We start from the raw sequence: 5909 nt of genomic DNA, 5'->3' as shown, positions 1-5909 counted from the left end.
CCAGGCTTGCAGCTATCATCAGGACCTTCAGTCTTTCTCTGCGACAGCAAATGGACAAACCAGCTCACAATGTCACCCTGCAGTGAGACAGTTCTACCAGTTCAGAAGCAAGTTTCCACAGCTGCTTGAAAACTGGTCAGCCCAGACTCCTCGGTTGGTGCTCAAAATGAGTAAGTTGGTGGTGTTTTGAGTGGATGGTAAAGGCTATTGCACTAAGAGTTTACCAGAGCTGGTAGAAATTGCTAACATCTGGAAAAGGAGATCTGAAAAATGGATTCTAAATATAAAATCTGGTTTTACATGGACAACTCTTCCATGAGGCCCCACAGTACATGCTCTTCACATCCCCTGAACATAGAATACACTGAGTATTCTATTCATCTGATTCACCATTTTAAATTGTGGGCTTCTGATACCAACTTCGTAATACACTTCAAGTATTACGAATGAAAGATCCAGATGTGGTTACACTCACTGTTATTCTTTAATCCCCCAAGAAGTTTGCTGAAATGATGGCAGGTTACTTTTGGCTGTTTTTTGACTTAATTTTCCTGTGTGCACAAATGATGTTGACTACAATATCTATATGATCAAAATTAGTAACCATTGTGCATTATTTGTTTTATCACCACCTTGAACATATAAATCAGAAACTGAGTGGTGAGCACTGGCTGCCATGATCTTGGATGTGTGAAGATCAAGTATAGCAAAGATTTACTTAGGAGTCCAACACCTCATTAAATGAGGGACTGGACAGGGGCCGAATAAAAAAGCCACGAGGCTGAAAATAAAGAAAGTATTTCACAAGTTTGCCCATACTCCAGGGAATAGCTCTAGCTCAAAACATAAAAGGGATGCTTTGACTTACAAGCATTTGGCATGCTTGTTCAATTTACAGTCATTAAATATGCAAAAATTAAGAAAATATTCTGGAAGCTTTATTAAGCATTCTGCCTACTCTAGTAAGGCATATCTTGGTTTGAACTCAGTTGAGAGAGAGGTTCTCAGGCTTTACCAAAGGCACAAAATGTAGCAATCATATGCAAAATATAATTACAATCATCAGCACTGAGGAACAGACCCTTGCATTTCTGACACTTAGTTGCCTTTTTCTTGATTGTTGAGCCTTTTGGGTTAAGTTATCATAACTTCTGCTGCATTTCTTTTGACAGAATCAAGCAGGGTCTTAGCTGCTCCAGCAACAAGCTATTACTACCAACCAGGAAAACCCTCTACCTTCAGTTCAGCCTGTGGACTCTGTGCAATGCGAGGAGACAGGTACGTAAGCAAGGAATTTTCAGAGAAAAGAGTTGAACACAAGGTGTCTAATAGGAGCAGACCCCTCACAAGTCCTACAATTTAAAAGTAGCAGATATCCATTTGCGCTTGGCATTCTCAGTCAGTGCATCCTGGTCAACCCTTTAACGTGAAGGACCTCAAAGTCTATTGCTTATGTGGTGCATAGGTGTGGTCTGTGTCCTCTCTTCTTTCCATCATCTATGCTGGGGTGTGATTGGACAATTCATGGCTGCTCTCTGTCATGCTCCTATGTTTCCTTCCAGAGAGAAGGAATTGTCAAGTCACTGGGCCCTTGGATTCAACCTGCTCCAAAAAATTTACTTGCCTGTGTTTCGTGAGGACAGAAAGGGCACTGACAATGTTTACCCTAAAATGGGGTCAATAGCAGAGCCTGTGATGGGAGCTGTGGGCAGTTCAGCAGAAATACATTGTTGGTGGGCTGGAACAAGCACACGGACATGCACATAAGCACCTAATGGGTGTTGCTGTCTGTTTAGGTCCCAGGCTACTGTAAAGTCAGGCTGTAGCTGTGCAGAGGGCTTGAGAACTGAAATGGTCTTTAGATAGTCCAGCATGTCTCCAGAGAGATCTGAATCTGCCATGGTGTGGCTCTCTAGTTGATTTACAATGATGCAAGAACTTGAAACAACTTTTTTTTTCCCCCAAAAGCACTGAAACACAACAGCCAAGTAGGCCCTACAAAAAACTTTGTTAGTGGTGAGAAAGTCGTACGACTCTACATGTTATGGGTTTGTTCTTGAAGCTGAAGTGGGTTTTGTGACAAAGCAGCACTGTCTGTGGTGACACCTGCCCTCTGTGAAGCCCTTGGGAAAACCCCATGACCTCAAAGGGTGAGCAGCCTTGAATGTGGGAACCAGTGAGCAGGATCAGGTCTGCTGTCTGTCCTGTCTGCTACTGAATCTCTGGCAGAGAGATGCTCAGTTACAGGTGCTTTGGAAGAAGATGCTAAGTACAAAATACTCAACTCTTAAGGCAGTATCTTGTAGCCAAGATATTGTAATTGGTTTTTGTCCTTAAGCTAGGTTTAAGATTATTTAGATGTGTTTATTTAATTACATGAGATATTACATGGATTCTTTGGACATGGAAAAAGCCACATTCTCAGTCTTGGAGACAAAACAATTTCATATTTTGGTTTCTTTTTCACTGTGATTCAGGTGACACTTTGTGGTCTCTTTGGAGTAGAATGCATTTTTTCGTGGTTCAGACTAGAGTACTGTCATATGCCTCATGAACCAAATAACTCCTGCCTTCCAAACCCCAAGGATTTATCACCAAAAACCCACAAGATGTGCAGTGTGCTATTGAAGTTTGCTTCTTTCCATTTGGCTTTTAACATGTGAGTTGGACTGGGAAATACAGAGCATGTGGGGCCCCGAGACAGCCTGGCACAGTTGCTGAAACACATGTCAAGTGCATCAATGCATGTTGACCTGTGCCAGGCTTTGCACAGGTTGGGAAGTAATGCAGCCACAGTCATAATCACCGCTTCCCTCCCATGGGAATTCTGTGCATGCTTGTGAAATACTACCTAGGGGATGTTGCTGGCTGGGAAAGTGTGAGAATACAGCAATGGACAAAGCTGTTTTCTTCATTCCATGTACAGAACCTTCTCGTTTCTTGTTTACAGTGCTATAAAGTATTTTGTAGTTGGACCTTTGTTCTGGGTGCAGCTTAGCCTTGAGCTGGGTTTGCTTGTTTGTTTCCATTCCTGCTTCATTTCCTCTGCCTGCTTCCCAGAATGACTAACACTGTCTGTGCTACTTCCTTTGTCTCCACAGCTTCCCCTCAGAGCTCTATCATGGACGTGGACAACTGCTGTGCTGATCCCCCGTGTTTTGCCAAAAGTGACCCACTCAGAAGCAAACAGCATGGGAAAGTCTGCTAACAGCATCTGAGAGGTGACTACTTCATAGAATCATGGAATTGTTTAGGTTGGGAAAGACCTTTGAGATCATTGAGTATAAACATTAAGCCTGCACTGCCAAGCCCCCCACTTAACCATGTCCCTGAGTGCTACATCCACACATCTTTTAAATATCTCCAGGGATGGGGACTCCACCATTTCCCTGGGCAACAGACTTTTATTTTTTGTTAAGAAAATGCAAATCTTGTTAGGCTTTCCTTTCTTTCTATTGCATTACATGAGCAAAGCAAGATGCATGTGCAACAAAGAGAAAGAGGTCCTGTGTTACCTGATGATGTAGTTTGATGCCGGCAACTAACTCCCACACAGCTGCTCGCCCAGTGCCTCCAGAGGGATGGGGGAGAGAATCAGAAGGAGAGAATGAGTGAGAAAACTCATTCATTGAGATAAAGGCAGTTTACGAGGTAAAGTAAAAGCTGTGGATGAAAACAAAGTGAAACAAGGAATTCATTCATCCCTTCCCATGTCCAGGCAGGTGTTCAGCCATCTCTGGGAAAGCAGGGCTCAATCATGTCTAACAGCTTTTGAGAATACAGACTCCATCACTCTGAATGTACCCCACTTGCTTCTTCTTCCCCCAGCTTTATATCCTGAGCATGACACCATATGGCCTGAGATATCCCTATGGTCAGTTGGGGTCGGCTGTCCTGGCTATGTCCCCTTACAACTCCTTGTGTATCTCCAGCCTCCTCACTGGTGGGGTGAGCTGAGGAGCAGAAAAAGCCTTGACTCTGTGTAAGCAGTGCTCAGCAGTAAGTAAAACATCCCTCTATTACCAACACAGTTTCCAGCACAAATTCAAAACCCAGCCCCATAGTAGGTACTACGAAGAAAATTAACTCTGTCCCAGCTAAAACCAGCATACCTGGTGTAATTTCTGATGGCTTAATATGAGTGTGGGAGATATAAAGTGGCAGCAGACTTCTTTTGATCATTCATATTCATTGAAAATGTGTTTTCATTTTTTTCACTTTGTCTTATATTTTGCTGGTCTGTGCCAAGCTTTTTGCTCTCCCATAATTGATATGATACATCTTCTCAGATGACAACTCACTTTATCATTTCAAGCCTGTTAAGCCTCCTTGCAGACCTCCACCACAGCGCTTCAGACTCTGCAGCGTCTTAGCTGCCTCTGCAGCTGCTGGCAGCCTCTGAGCTTAACTTCTGGTTCATAGGTTTTCACCTCTTCTCAGAAAGTAAAGACACCCCCCTAGCACAGGAATGGCTTCATGCGCTAATGTGTGCCCATGCACTGCAAGTGTGGTGAGCTGATTGGTTTGAGTGAAAAGGGTTGAACTATTTCCCTTGTTTACTACTGTTTTCTCGTATTTTGCAAGTTTAAGTGAAAATGAATTTGAACTGAATCCCACTGTGGTTGGTGAAAGAATTCCTGCTAATTTCAGTGGATGTGGGAGATTGGCCCTGAAACATACAGCTCCTCAGGATACTTACCTTGACCAGCTTTGCACTTCAAGTTATCTCACTGGTTTCAGGCAAGTATTTCAAGGCTTTGCTGAATCCATTGGAAGCTCACAGAGACCATGATTCAAATCTTTTGTGGCAATGGAGCAATGACAACTCAAAATGCAGCAAAGTAATGGGAAAAGCAAGAGTTCTGTTCCTTAACAAGAATGATTCAACAAAACCAAAATGAGTCAATGTAAGTTTGCGAGTGGATTTAATGCAAGTTCTACCAAGCCTAGAACATGTTTTGAAATGTACAAATTTTGCCAAAAGAGAATGTTTTATCTCTGTTTTGTTTATTGCTTTGATATAAATTAAGATATTGATAATATTACTCTGGACTGTTACCTGTATCTTCAAAACTGTGGAAAATATAGTGCTAGTGGAATGGTTGTACCAAGGCTTGGGACATCAGTTGAGACTAAGAGGACGTGGATCATTCTACAGCTTCATCATGGACATCCTAAGTGCCCTGTGTCAGCTACTGCATCTCATTTCCTCATTTATAAAATATGAATTGCTGTGACTCTCTGTTTGAGAGAATGCTGTCAGCATAATACCTTTTCACGATTATGAGACACCTGATAGTGATTAAAAGCACTTATGCGAATAGATGAAACCTGTTGAGACACACAGATGGACAAAAATAAAGAGGGAGAATCTGAACACAGGAAATTGTTTTCTGCTGAATTACACTGTAACAAGTTTGATATTACACACACCACTCCAACACACAAATACATATATTTTGTACATCCTTTAATAGGAATCCTTCTGAATATACACATCTTCTGAATAAACAAGGGAAAGTATTTCAGGATATTCTCCCTGCACAATCTCAGACATTACTCATTGGTGAAAAGCGTGTGAGCCAGGAATTTCCCCAGCTTGTCAGCTTTCTGGGAAGCTGAAGCCAGGCCCTATTGCTGGGCAGGGCTGGCACATGCAGGCTGCTGCCCAAGATGGCACCAACTGCAGTGTGCTCCCGCTGCGCTGCTGCTCTGGGAACCAATGTGCAATCATGTCTTTCATGAAGGATGGTGGAAGGAAAGCAGAAATAACATTGCCCTACTGAGATATGTGAGACACATAAGAGGGGCCATAAAAAGGCAGGTGTGTCTGTGTGTCTGACCTGACTGTCTACTAGCAATACTTTTATTCTTTTGTAGAGCAGATTAATGAAATAAGGTTTTAAACT

General features: G+C 42.5%; 1 long non-coding RNA gene across 1 annotated transcript; it reads left to right on the top strand.

The window, feature by feature from the left end:
- The first annotated feature begins 1174 nt into the window (after positions 1-1174).
- Positions 1175-5485, top strand: LOC113944370. The gene is made up of 3 exons (XR_003526658.1): positions 1175-1278; positions 3102-3221; positions 4585-5485. It is a non-coding gene; the product is annotated as an uncharacterized LOC113944370 (long non-coding RNA).
- The last annotated feature ends 424 nt before the right edge of the window (positions 5486-5909 follow it).

This window comes from Corapipo altera, unplaced genomic scaffold (assembly GCF_003945725.1).
Source record: "Corapipo altera isolate COAL_440 unplaced genomic scaffold, ASM394572v1 0, whole genome shotgun sequence".
Classification (NCBI taxonomy): Eukaryota; Metazoa; Chordata; class Aves; order Passeriformes; family Pipridae; genus Corapipo; species Corapipo altera.
This window is presented reverse-complemented; position numbering and strand designations above follow the sequence as displayed.